The sequence below is a fragment of the Mesoplodon mirus genome, assembly GCF_964341445.2.
Source record: "Mesoplodon mirus genome assembly, chromosome: 20".
NCBI classification, from domain to species: Eukaryota; Metazoa; Chordata; class Mammalia; order Artiodactyla; family Ziphiidae; genus Mesoplodon; species Mesoplodon mirus.
The window spans coordinates 476,703-491,268 of NC_138996.1; the positions used below are offsets into that span (position 1 = coordinate 476,703).

Genomic DNA, 14,566 nt, shown 5'->3' on the forward strand with positions numbered 1-14,566 from the left:
AATTATTATTATTATTATTTTTTTTTTGCGCTACACGGGCCTCTCACTGTTGTGGCCTCTCCCGTTGCAGAGCACAGGCTCCGGACACGCAGGCTCAGTGGCCATGGCTTACGGGCCTAGCTGCTGTACGGCATGTGGGATCCTCCTGGACCGGGAAACGCACCTGTTTCCCTTGCCTCGGCAGGTGGACTCTCAACCACTGCAGCAGCAGGGAAGCTCTTGACATAGTTATTTTGAATTTGGATAGTGCTGATGGCTGCACAGCATTGTGAATGTCTTTAATGTTACTGAACTGTATACTTAAAAATGGTTGAAATACTAAATTTTGTTTTCTGTATATTTTACAATAATAAAAAAAAACATGAACGAACAGCATAAACCAGAATGAGGTAAGATGATAGAACTCAGGACAGAATTCAAAATAAAAGAAAAAAAGTTAGAAAAGCCGACTAAATTTAAAATAATACAAGAGTGGGGACATCCCTGGTTGTCCAGTGGTTAAGAATCAGCCTTCCAATGCAGGAGATGCAGGTTCGATCCATGGTTGAGGAACTGAGATCCTACATGCCGCAGGGCAACTAAGCCCGACACCACAACTACTTAGCCCACGTGCTGTGGAACCCAAATGCCAAAATTAGATTGCCCACGAGTCACAGGGAAGAGCCCACGCACTGCAACGAAGAACCCACGTGCTGCAACTAATACCCGACACTGCCAAAAAGAAATAAATTAAATAAAATAATACAGGTGAATGAACATAATGGATAGTGCCTTAAGAGAAACAAACAAGACAAGGAAAAATGTTTTTTAAATCAAATAGAACATAAAAAGAATTTTAGAGAAATGGAAGGCATAAAGGATAGGCAAAAAGGAGTCAGGACAGCTCTGAAAAGAGTAATATAAGTACGTATAAGAATCTATTATACCATGAAAGTGACATATCAAATCCGTGGGACAGATGAGTCAATAAATTGTGATACATCCATGTTGAGGTATAAATAGTTCTCTGGAAGGATCCACAACATGGCAAAAGCAGATGCCTCTGAGGAGGGAAATGTGTGGCTGAGGAACATGGGGAAAAGGGTGACTTTTCATTGAATACCCCTGTGTACCTTTTCTAATGTTCTGTCGTGTGAATTTCATACCTCTGAAGGTCGTCTGAGTTCAAACCCCAGTTCCCCCAGTTACTAGCTCTTAATCTTGGGCAAACTCTTCACACTCTCCAGGCCTCTGTATCTGTGAAATAAGGTCAGTAACTTAACCTGGTGCTGCCTGGCACAGAATCAACTGTCAATAAATGGGGATTATTAGTGTAAAAAACCGAAATGCCGATCAATGGGAGAATGGAAAGTTTAAATGTGGTGTGTATGTGAAATATTATACAGTCGTAAAAATGAATGAGGTACTGACACATGCTACGACATGGACGAACCTATAAACATTATGTTAAGTGACAGAAGCCCCACACAGTGGGCACATTTGTATTATTTCATGAAATGTCCAGAAAAGGCCAAACCATAGTGACAGAAGGGAAATGAATGGTTGCAGGGACTGAAGGAGGAGGGGATGAAGAGGGCCAGCTGATGGTTACAGGGGCTTCTTTTTGGAGTGATGAATACGTGTTGGGTTAGATGACGGTGATGGTTGCATAGGCTTGAGAATGTACAAAATGACACTGAATTTGCAGTCTCCGAAGGTGAATTTTATGGCATGTGAATGACATCTCAAAAAATAATTTTGAAAATGAAAATTGCCAGTTTTCCCACTTTCACTATCCACTATCCACTATTCACTGCCTCCATCTCTCCCTTCTCCCCATGTCATTCCTTTTGACGACCACCCCTGAGACTATCTGCCAAGCTCACTCCCCCGAGCAGCCCCACGAGGCCTCCCAGGGAGCCCCTGAACCACTGGGCGCCTGCGTCCTGTGGCTGTTGGAGCCGTTGCCCAGTGCCCGTGTCCCACAGCTCTCACCCATGACAGTGGGCATGTCTGTATGATTCTTCTCGAGCGTTTCACTTGATGGTGATGTTTACAGAAGGTGGCACACCCCCTGGTCAATGGAGGAAGCCCCTCAAGTTAATACTTAGGCCTGTCCAGAAGTTTGATCTCGTCCACCAGTAACCTCAACATGCTGTGCTCTGAAAGCCAGGTTGGACGCCTGCAGGCACTTGCAAATACTGAGGACTTCAGAGGCATTTGGGCCTCAAATTGAGGCCTTGTACCTCCACATGCGATGTGACCTCAGCCCTTTGCTGCACCTCTCCTAAGTGAAGTGGCACAGGAATACTGGCCTTGCCTGTCGTTGCCAGGCTTAACTGAATAGTGCATTAGCTGCCCTGGTGCTTAGGTGTTGAGTATATTGTGATTTGCATTCCAGGCCCTATTCGTTTCCCTCCTGATGCAGCACTTCCCTTGGCCCTGCCCCTATTGTCAGCTGCCCCTAGGATAACTCTGAGCCCTAGCCACTTCTCTGGGAGATTTCCCTATACCCCCACTATAATCACACCTGCATAAGGCAACTCAAACCTTTCAGACATGTGTCCTGAACCTCTTGTTTTCTTAAATACCTCTGTGGTGGTTGTGAGACTTAAGGCCAACCTCCCCAAGAGACTTTTTCTATTTCTTCTAGTAAACCTAGACTCACCTTCCATCATCTTCAGCTCTACTCACATTTTGTTCTTTCAACCCTGACCTCTGACCCTGCTTTTCACTTCTGCCCTTTCACCCTCACTCCTGCTTCCTTTCTTAAATCCATGAATCTCTTTCGACCTTCCTGGCCCTGGGCCACGTTCCTTCCTCTTTCCTCAGTTTTTACCCCTTTCCTCCCCTCTCCTTCATTCTCCCATCCGACTTTCAGTCCTTTCTCATGCAGACTTTGATTCCAACCCCATCAAAAACAAAAGAAAACAAAAAAAATTAAAGCACGCCAGAGTTATCAGCATCTCACAATTCAAAAGGTTTATTACTCATCTATTAATTCTATTACATTTACTTATTCAGTTTTATTGTTTGAAAATATATCAAAATAAATAGAGGAATTTATACCTATCTTATTTATATAAGGAAGAACAGCTGGTACCCCAGGCGGCACCAACATTCCTAGCAGCTCTTACTATAAATATCCGTAGTAGTAAGCAATTTCCATTTCTTTTTGCCTCTCAGTGAAAAACTGCAGTTTCCCCAAAGAGGTGTATTTGGCAGCATTCACACGTTCTTGTTGAGCCCGCCTCTTCATGGCCTCCCGCTCTGGTCTGTGCTCTTGTTCGATGGGCTTTGACATGACTGGCTCAGAAACGTTGGGTTCCCTCCATGGTCTTCGTTGCTTGCTGAAGTCTTGGAGTAGAAATGGGGTTTGGAGCTTGGGTGGGGAGTGGCACTTAGTCACAGCAGGGGGAACCGGCTCCCGCTGGAGAGAAGCGCCAGATGAAGTTTTGTAGGATGCAGGCCTAGGAGCAACAGACTGAGGGACACTAGGCTGGGTATGGTCGGTCCAACCCGGATGGGTTGGGTTGGTCACAGTTGGCTGAGCTGGTTTGGCAGGACCTGGCAGAGAGGCAGGAGCTGGCTGGGATGAAGTGGCTGCAGCAGGTTGAGCTGAGTTAGTAGAGGCAGTCTGGGCACGGTCTGCCACAGTAGGCAGATGTGAGACCAGAGACTGTGGCCTCCGAGGAGCAGGTCGAGCTTGAGGCTTGTCCCAGGCAGAAAAAGGCAGAGGTATCAACTTGACCTTCCCACGAGGAGGCAAGTGATCCTGGGATGGAGATGGAAACTCTGTTTCAGCACTGCTGTCTGGTTTCTGGGTTTTGACTTGAGGTTTCTCAGGGCTCTTACCCTCACGTGGGGTACGCTGCCATGGCTGGCTAGGTGGGGGTGACTGGGGGTCTTTAGGGTTGCTTGAATTTCCCAAGACCCGACAGGAAGAGAGCCCAGTTTTCTTGTCATTCTTCTCCCCCAGTGCATGAAAAACCTTCCCAGACTCCAGCATGCACATGCCTAGGGAGGTTCGAGGCTTTTTAAAGCTCTCTTGGATAAGCTCAGTTTGGTGTTCCTTCCGCTTCATCTGGGGAATTGTTGGCTTCTCTTCTGCCTTGACTTTGTTCCCTGACTGCTTATTCTCTTCAGCCTTCTTTCTTCCCCTGGCCCTTGTGATCTTTTCCTGCCCATGGCGCTTAGTATTGCTGATCTTTCTGGATGCAGTTTTCTGAGGTTTGCCTTTCGAATGCTTGGCCGTGTTCACAGGAGCCCTGTCACTGACTGCAGCATTGCATGGAACCACTTCTCCCCCTAACAGGCACTCTGGATTCCTTGGCTGGATTTTGGCCTTGGGAGCACCACTGATAGGCTCAGAGGCTTTATGTTTGTTCTTCCTGGGTTGATCAGAGGGAACCTTTAGGACACTTGGCTTTTCCTGTACCTGATTCATCTTAAGATGAATGGCTCTGGTGTCTTTGGCTTTCATCACGTCGGGACGTTTGGATTGATCAAGACCTTTCAAAGAATTAAAGATATATTAGTAAAAATGCATAACAAGCAACAAAATTCAATCAATATGAATGTATAGGTAAGCAAATTATATATAGACAAGTATTTCAATTGAAACTGGTACAAAGCAGACAGCCAAATAATAAGTGTAAAAGAATTTCATTATTGTGCTCATTCATATTTTTACCCAGCAAGTCACAGGTATTAAGCCTGGTAGAAATATATATTTCAAAGAATAGAAATATATCATAAGCAGAAAGGAAGCTTAAAAAGTATCAAGAAGGTTTTTGTATTTATCCTAGAACTTAGATTATAATCATCTTCAACATCCAAGAAGATGACATCCCAAAACCTAGAAAAACCATCATCACTTGAATCCAATTAAAAAAGATTTTCAAATGTAAGAAAATCCAAAGGACTCCACAATATTGTTTTAGATAAATGCAGATTTTTTTTCCCACGCCGCGTGGCCCTGGCAGTGAAATCGTTCAGTCCTAACCACTGGACCGGCAGGGAATTCCCTCAGTGTGGAACTAGAGATGTGGGGCTTGACTTTTTCTTTTCCTTCTTAGGTAGCTAAGATCTAAAAACGAACGGTGGCTGTTGATCAATGTGCTCTCTGTGTTAGGAGGGAAAGAACTGTAAAGATGAAAAGCAACCTTGCCGTAGAACCTACATATCACACAAAGGAAATAGTCCTTCTGATTCAACTTAGAAGATATCATTTAAAATTTGTAATTGGTAATATGTCTACATAGTTTAAAAATTAGGAAGAATAAAACATTGAAAAGCAGACCCCTACATAACCACTTTGGTTTCTTGTATATAGGAAGCATCATTACTAAAACATATTTCTAAAATGTTGATATTCAAAAGTATCAGGTGCCAACTGTATTCAGAGAGGCAATAAAAGAAAAAAACACTGAGTATGACTTTTCTGATAGTCTGCCTTTCCTGGTGCTACCCTGTTCTGGGCTTACTTTCCTCCTTAGTCTGTTAAAATAAGGATTTGCTACAATCCACTTTGTTTTGCGCTGCTCTGAGCAGAATTCACTCTATGCTGTTTCTGCTTTAATTTAAAATCTTTGGTTCCCATCAACATTCCATTGCAAACTACGTTTTACTTGAGAGCTCCTCTATGCTTTCCCTCTTCATTCTTATATTTTTTCCTATCACTTGGTTCCTGTCAGTCTTGGCTGATGAAAACAATCCTAAACATCCTTACGTTAGACTCTGGGCCTTCCTAGAGCCCAGTACTCTCCATCCTCTCTCTCTATTTTCTCCTTTCAACTAGTTGAAATATTAGTGGAGGGAGATGGAACATCTTGCTATATATTGCTAGTTTTCTATGTCACCTGGCGTTTCTATGTTTCTGTTGAAACACTCTTGAGAAGTCTCTGATATCATTTTCTACATGGGTACCCTTTAAGGCTCAATATTAGAAAAGAAATGGATCAGAGTGATCAACCAATGTAGTATCCTAACATAACAGAGAAGGAAAAAATCATGCGTTGCGAAACAGTCAATGATTTGTCCAACGTCACACAGATAGTAAATGCCAAAGTCACAACTGAAATAAGGTCTCCAGACTTGTAGTTCAATACTTTCCCTCATTATTCCATGCTAGTTTGAATCTACTACTAAATTCAGGGGCAAAATTAATCTGATGAAAAACTTTAAGAAGTTTCTTTTCTTACCTGACATGGTCAGAGAAGAGGAAACATCACCTGCAGATAGAAGGGATGAGGAGACACCACCAGAAGATGTCTGAGTGGCTGCAGCTGAACAGTACAAATGTCACTGGATACTGGTCACTGGTCACTGGTCCATTGTGATGATCCGACTTTATTTATGACAACTCCATGGAAACCCCAAGACTCTACCAAGTGGTAGTAGGTTTGGTAGGAGAATGATGTGACAAAGCAGGCAGTTGAAAGATATGAGATAGCCAATGGGGAGGTCCGATCCCCAAGAGGAAGGTGGGGATGGGTGGAGAGGGTGTAGGAGAGCTAAAACACCACCTAAATTTCTTAGCTCTCGGGAGGAAATCCTAGAAGACAGATTTACTTCCCCAGGCTCTTACATTAGGGAAAACATTGCAACATTTCTTACAGACGTTCATTAATATAATTAACAAACAGTTACTTATATTCTACAGAGTATTATATTTTATGTATCATATACTTAGAGCTATATATATGTTATTAATATCCTTAGGAAGGAAAGAGCCATCTAGTTTGAACTATTACAGTTGTTCTGAAATCATATCTGTCTAATTCGTGAACTTATAGCAGCTTTTAAGGAGCAAAAGTAGGGATTCAGAAGCTCTTTTTGTAACTTGGTTAAAGAGTAGCGTGAAGTTTGCTGAGTGTACCTTGTGGGGAATGTTGTGGTCCAAGGCTCTTCTCTTTTAGTTTCTTCTCCTTGACTCCTGCCTTCCTTGGGTTGGGCTAGGCTTGGCCAGGTTGGACTTACATTTCTCTTCTGCTTTCGTTCCTTTTTTACCCATTTTGGGCATTGTTTCTATGACAAGCCTTGATCTTGCATTCTTACCCTCATGGATGTTACTTGCTGTCAACTTCCAGCAGCAGGAGCCTTCTTTTCAGTGCCTGATGCTTCACAGAATAGACTCTGCCCATGGGAAGCAAATAGCAGAGAGCTAGGAGACAGAGCTGGTTGCAGACCTTCCCTCTTCCAGCCTTTGGTTGGAATACTCTTGCCCATAATTTGCTACCTATGTTTCCTTGGGCCACACTGGTATCCTGCCATCCAGCTCTTTTATATGTGAGAGACATTCTGAATACTGTGGCTTTTTCTTTGCAGAGAAGTATATACAGTGTGGCAGTTACTGTAATCTCCTCCCCCTTTCAAACAGCCACTCTAGAATCTTGGACCTCTAGGATTCTCTGTCTTGTATGCTTGGGGGCAAGGCCAAGCTAAATGAAGAGGAGAATAATTAGAGAAGGAAGAGGACATTGCTGGAGAACTGGGAGCAGATAAGGTGAAAGGGCCCAGGAGAAAAGAGATTCATGTAGATTTGTTGGTTTCTGTGGGAAACAGGTAGACACACTTTGGCCGCATTTTGTATGACCAGAACAGACAGTCATAGATATAAGTAGCTCGATAGTGCAGCAACTACCATGAATTCTGAACACTAAAGAGAACAGTGTTACATGTATTTCTCATTTTGTTTTATGTCATATTACCTTCTTAATAGAATTCACTGGTATGTTTGTAGAATACAGATTTTTTTAAATGGTTATTTAAATGGTTTAAATGGTTATTTAATTTTTTTAATTTTTAAAAATTTTTTCAAATGGTTATTTCCTTGCCATATTTTTAAGGACTCCAACATTGTAAGACATATTGCATGTTTTTCTCGTGACAGTTTTTTCTCTTGAAGCATCATGAACGAACTTGACCTGTTGTATTTTGTGGAGAAAGTGTAAAAATGGTCTGTGAAAAAGACACTGTGGTGAATCGAATTATGCACCCAAGCGTAAGGAGCAGATATCTGCCATCAGCCCAATTTGGCCTGGATTGCCTCTGTTTTAGTTCCCGTGGTTAGTGCTGTTCTCCCTAACTGCTCTTGTGACGGTGATAATGTGAGTAAGGGCTGATTGCTGTTGATTTATATGTGAGGTTAGGTGGTTTGAGGGAGGAAATCTAGGGACCTAGTCATTTTCCTTGGTGGTAAGCTTTCAGGGAGGGGTGCAAAGATTGATCTTTCTGGGGACTTTTCTAGTACCAGGAAGATATCCCGTAGAGGGGACCTCGAAAGACACACGTGTAATTTTTAGGCCTGTTTTTCCTGTTAGGAGATATGAGTTGTTTCACTGATGGGGATGATGCTTATCGGAGAAGAAATGGTGAAAGGTGTTGTAGTATAGAGATGTGGCTGAAGCTTTTAAGTTTTTCTCAGGGTTTTTCCCCTAAGCTTCCTACTTCAGATGGCCTACTTACATGATACTAGTATGTGATGTGAGGCTAACAACTTACTAAATACCTGCAAGCCAGATCAGTCTCTTTTCTCTATATGGAATCCAAGGAAAGTAAGGGACCCATAGCTACTGCAGGTTAGGGTGGGTGGTGTGAGATTGGGGGAAGTGTGGTAAGATATTTTGGTATCAGTAAAATATTTACATATTAAAATATTCCGTTCCAACATTCAGTTCTATTGAGGCAAACCCTTAGTTAGGCTTTTCCTGGTTCCTAGCCTATGTAACTTATTTTCTCTCCCTAGTTCCAGCCATTTAACTTTAGCTTGCAGGCTCAGCTTCATCCTAACCTCTAAAAGAATCTTACATGTAGGGGAAAGAAACTAAAGACCTCTCTTTCAACACTTAGGAACACCAGGCCCTACCCTGACCCGAACCTTTATTCTTAGAGTTAGGGTACTGTCTTGTCCCCTATACCCACTTCCTGCATTTTGAAACCATCAGGTTAACTGGGACATGTCTTGGCGTAACATCCCCAGTTCGTCTACCCCTGAGGCTCTCCTTAATTCTTCCCATTGTCACATTGTGATTTAATTAAATACTGGAATCCCTCAAATCCTTGCATGGTACCTGAGGCCCTATGGGATACTGGTCGATTTTGTTAGTGTCAAGTACTTAGCTGTGTGATTCTCCAAATATCCCTTGCTCCTATATTTTCCACGCGAGCATACTACATACCCATTAAGGCATTGTTTCATCTCATGTTGCACCCACTCCCATCGAGAGGCCTACTCTTTGCTACTTCCCATACTTTCTGGAAACCCTGTTCTGGCCAGGTCTGGATTGTTTTGTGTACCCACCCAAAGCCTGTGTCTTTTAGCAAGCTGGAACTATAAGGCCAACATAGATTTTCTAGTTTCTGATAGATTTATGTCACAATTTGTACATTGTCATGTCTATAGATATTTCTATCAGTTGTACTTTTTGGCCATTACAAGCCTATTGGATAATTTTCATAAATTGCAAAAGAATATTTTATGACTTAGCACCAAATCGACTGTGCCTAATTGTAAGTTTGTACGTTGTGTACGTTGTGCTCACTTGTATCTTTTCTTTATTTAAATAGTACTTTACTAGTATCGTCCCATTTGTAATTATGTGGAAGTTTTCAGAATTGTAAATAAATGCTTGTGGATTGAAACTTGGTTAGACTATGACTGTCCCACATACGTTAAAGGTAGTGATCTTTTTACTCATTCATTCATTATTCATTCAATTATTCATTCAATAATTCTGAGCTTCCTGACTCAGTTTACCCACCTCAAATGGTTGTGAAGATTACTAACAGTGTATGTAAGATACTTTCAGAAATGAGAAACTAAAAAGTAAAACTAACAAACAACACTTGTTATTATAAATAACAATGGAATTTAGTATGCCATTATACCTTCAGACGTACTGTAGGACATGCTATTCTTTGCTGTTCCACTTGTGGCAGGATTCACAGTCTTTCTAACAGGTACAGATCCCTATGCCTGCTACTGTGAGGACATGTTATACTTGAGCTCCACTCTTATCTCTCTCAGGCTTTTTGTGGTATTGTCTACAATGTAAATACATACTGTCAACCAACCTCCAGCATGATACCAGGCACATAATGGAAACCCAATAAATGTTTCACTATGAGTGGAGTATAAGTTGATAGAATATTTTTGAAGGTTGATGAGGCAGATTAGATTGATTGAAAATCTTTCAATATTTTAAGTTTGCATCTCTTTCATTCCAGAAATTCTACGTCTAGAAATTTATATATAGCTCTACACATGTATAAAGAGGTTCACATTGCAGCCTATCTGTAACAGAGGTCAAAAACAAAAAGCAAACAGAATATCCCCAAACTGAAAACAAATAAAAGTCCATGAATATTGAACTGGCCATGTAAATTATGTAATGTGACGCAGCTATTAAAGAGAATAGAAGGGATGTACGCAAAAATTGACTGGGAACATCACTATCCAAGACAGATTGTAGACTGTGTATACTATACTGCTCTTCTATAAAATACAGGATATCCATTACGTAGAAATACGTACAAGATAGAACAAGTGTGAATGTAAGCATTTGGGAAATATCTGAAAGAACCACAGAAGAAACTGGGAGAGTGGGACAACTTTCCATGTCCTGTACGAGTGGAATTCTGAAGGGTACACACGCGAACTAATGAACGTCTGCTACCAGCCTCCGGCTAAGGAGGGAATTGCAGTCGTCAGAGGCCTCTTCCCTACTGAAGCGTCTCCGTCCGCCGGCGTGGTGACGTCATCTGGACGGGCCGTGGCGCATGCGCAGTAGAAAGAGGTGCGCGAGCAGCTTGGGCTTGTGCCTGGGCGATTGTGGCTCGGGGCTGTGTGCTGGCACCAGGGCCGCCGGGTTGGCGACTTTGGCACGCTTGGCGTTGGGTGGTTGGCATGTTGGGGGTGACATGAGCCAGTGGCATCATGCCCGTGTGTGCTGGGGTCAGCGTCGCTGCTTTTCCGGACGTTGGTCGGCCAGGAGGAAGGGCGGAAAGCACATCCCGGAAAGGTAATATGCCTCGGCCCCTGGGCGTTGCCGGTGGAGCTCAGAGCCCCTGGGCCTGGGCTTCGTGTCTTGTGCTGTCTGCTGTCACTGTTGCCCCCGGCCGCTGCCCCGTCCGCGCTGTGCTATAGGGGGTATTGGTCGTCTCGCGGCTGAGTTCACAGTGGTTGAAAGGGACAGTGTGAGATGTTCTGATTTGCCCCCACCGTTTTAAAAGGGAGGCTCTGACCATTTCTCCTCGGGTAAAATGCAGAGGGACTGCTTTTTAAGATGGGACTGTGAGTGTTGTGGACACTCCTTAATTACCAAAGTGGAGTCCCCTTCTATTCCTCAAGCTGTGTTGGTTTGGCAGAGAAAATGTGAGTAAGTGGAACTGCAACTAAGTTGAGTGAAACAACGCACGGGTACTGCCGGATTTTCCATCGAAACAGTTGCTTTGTGTTGTGTCTGGGAATTATAAAGGTCGTCCTGTTGCTTGCTAACCGGTGTCATTTGAGAGATCTACCTCTGTGCGTTCAAATGATTGATTTGGGACTTTGCTCATGTGTGCAGTAAACCCTTTAATTCCCTAAGACCTTCCTTTCCTCCATCTCATAGCCCATTAAGCCCGCTTCAGTTTATGTCCTGAATTTCTTTTGAATCTGTCAACTCTTCTTCAACATCCTAATACTGAACTTGCCTATCTGTTGCAGTTAGGTCCTAACTCGTGTCCATATTTCTTGTTTCCTTCCAATCCATTCTTCACACAAGAAACCTTAAAAGCAAGTTGGAACACTGCTTATAGACAGCGCTCAAAACCATTGTTTTGAGAATAGAAAACACACCGTTGGCCTTTAAAGACTCTTCTTGGTCTAGAATCCTCTCTGCTTCTCTAGCCCCATCTTGTGCCACTATTGCCCCCACTTTCTTTGCTTCAGATACACTGAATTAACCTTAGTTCTCACTCATCTTACAGCAATCAGTTCAGATATTATTGTTCACTGTGATTCCTAGCATTAAGAATTTTATCATCAGGTTTTGTACGAGGACTAAAACACAACTGTGAAGTGGAAGAATTGAGTTCAAACACTTTCAGTCAACATGCATGTATTAATGATACCATTGTAGTCAACACCGGGCTAGGTTGTATCAGGGATACAGAAGGTCTGGCCATCTCTGGGTTTAGATATCCCTTATTTGTGGAGACGTTTGCATTGTTTTGTTGCCTTTTAACTGTTTTCAAGATGGGAAAACAGGAACAAGGGAAGTATAGCTTATTACAAGGTGGGGTTGAATATGTGGAGCAGCAAAATGCAAAGCAGAAAGAAGAGGGACCTACTATAGAGGGATATGCTTTCCATTTTCAGGGCACACTCATCCTATGCAGGGAAACAGCCTAACATAAAATTTGCCTAACAAAAATATATTAATAGTTGGAAGGACTATCTCCCAGATGGACAGCGGACGCCTGGGACTCATTTCATTGCTTTCAAAGTTCCTTTAAAAAAGGTAAGCAAAAGTTATTACCGTATTCTTCCAGAAATCTGAATTCACCATATAGAGCCCTGGCTCTCAACACCGTCATACTCCATTTTGCCTTTTTATAGCAAATACTTTTTAATACCTCCTTTACTATCCAGAAATGGAATTTATAGATAAATACAACCTACTATTGTACTTAATTAAAAAAAATCCCAATGGAATGCCCTAAGTATAAATAAAGAATAAAGTAATGATTAAGACAGCAATATGTATCTCAGTATGTAAATGTTTGGGGATGACTATACTAGAAATAAAGAAATAGTCAGTTACTTGTACCATGAATGCAATAAAGTATGGACTTTGATTGATAATGGTGTGTCAGTGTTGGTTCATGAATTCTCACCAATGAAGCACACTGGTATGGCATGTTGATAATGGGGAAGGCTGTGTGGGTGAAGGAGAGAGGGTATAAGTGGGAACTGTGTACTTTTTGCTCAGTTTTGCTGTGAATGTCAAACTGCTCTAAAACTAGTCTACTAATTTAAAAAGAAAGTGTGTTGCTGGCACTTGAATAACCAAACAGATCAATGGAACAGAGTACATAAATAAGCCAAATACATAAAAGAATATTTAGCAGTGCAAGCCATCCTTCATATAGGTAGATATTGAAGAAGTATTTATTTATGTGTCTACTTACAGGCACTGTGCTTGCAGCTGGCAATCCAGTGGTAGGCAAAATTGATGTGGTCCCTGCCTTCTGGGAATTTACAGCCCAGTTAGGACACCAACATGAAATAAACACACATAGAAATAAATATATAGAAGCGAACTTATTTTCTTCCGTCTAATCTCTCTGGAAGAAAGGATTGTAATATCGCTTGTAAATTCCAGAGGAGGAAACATTACTTTGAGTCTCATATGTTAGCATCACAGGGTTTGAATAAATGGATAATATAGTAAAGGATTTTAGACACATGTTCCTTCTTATTGTATTCTTTCTGACAGAGTTTTGAAAAGAATCTTGCTCCAGAAGAATGTTTTTCCCCCTTGCATCTTTTTTAAGAAAATCCAAGAACAGAATGAAGAACTCGGGCTGATAATTGACCTAACGTACACGCGCCGCTCTTCTAAGCCCGAGGTAAATGGAACCCGTAGTTGAAAACGACCTTGTTTCTGATACTGTCATAATTCATAGAAATTCAGTAGTTATCATCTTATGCTAAGGTGAATCCTGGCCTTCTTTTCATGGGTTCAGAAAGGGAAGCTAGTGGTTTCCTTAAATACACATTTGTAATTGCTGTTTCAAAATGAGACGAAAGATATGAATTGAACTATAGTATTTGGCAGTAGGCTGTAGATATGCTGAAGAAATTCTATAAGCTTCCATGTTCTATGTTTTGAAAACGAAGTAAACTTTTAGCAAGAATGTTAGTAGCCTAAAAGGAAAGAAAGGTATGTCCATTATGTCTTTAGCACTTATTTGAAGCAGTTGCCTGAGCAGGTTTAAGCATCAGGGTAAAAGACAATTGTTCTCTAAGTTTTATGCTTTCTTTTCCTAATACCTTCTGAGAGAGTACAGAAACCCATATATTCTCTTGGCCCATGTAGGACATACCAGTGCCAAAGAATTATCCTTCTTCTGACCTGTTCCATGGCCTTGGGAGACAGTAACACCTAAAGTTTGTTAATATTTGTATAGCCATTTAGAAAGTTCTTTCATATCCATTGACTTAGTTAATCCTTACAACAATCCTTTGCTGTTGAAGTGGAAGTAGTACTGAGATCTCCTTCTGAGTGCTTACTCTGCACTAAGCTCAGAGGATAGACAACTACAGTTACTAATTTTACAGACGATGAAACTGAGTCTCGGACAAGGAAGAACTGAAATTTCAACTCAGTTATTCCTCTATTTTTTTACTGTGGTAAAATATACATAAATCATATTTATTTTAACCATTTATAAATATGCAGTTCAGTGGCATTAAATACAGTCACAGTGTTGTGTAACTATCACCACTGTCTATAACCCAAACTTGTTCATCATCCTCAACAAAAACTCTGTAACCGTCCAACAGTTACAACCCCGTTTTCCCTCCCACCAGCCCTTA

General features: G+C 41.8%; 1 pseudogene across 1 annotated transcript in view; it reads left to right on the forward strand.

Annotated features, from left to right (window-relative positions):
• Positions 1–10,834: 10,834 nt before the first annotated feature.
• The window catches only part of LOC309795881 (RNA/RNP complex-1-interacting phosphatase-like), a 74,034-nt pseudogene continuing 70,302 nt past the window's right edge, over positions 10,835–14,566 (forward strand). Inside the window, exon 1 of the transcript in view lies at positions 10,835–11,003. The product of the transcript in view is annotated as an RNA/RNP complex-1-interacting phosphatase-like (transcript). The remainder of the gene's footprint in view (positions 11,004–14,566) is intronic.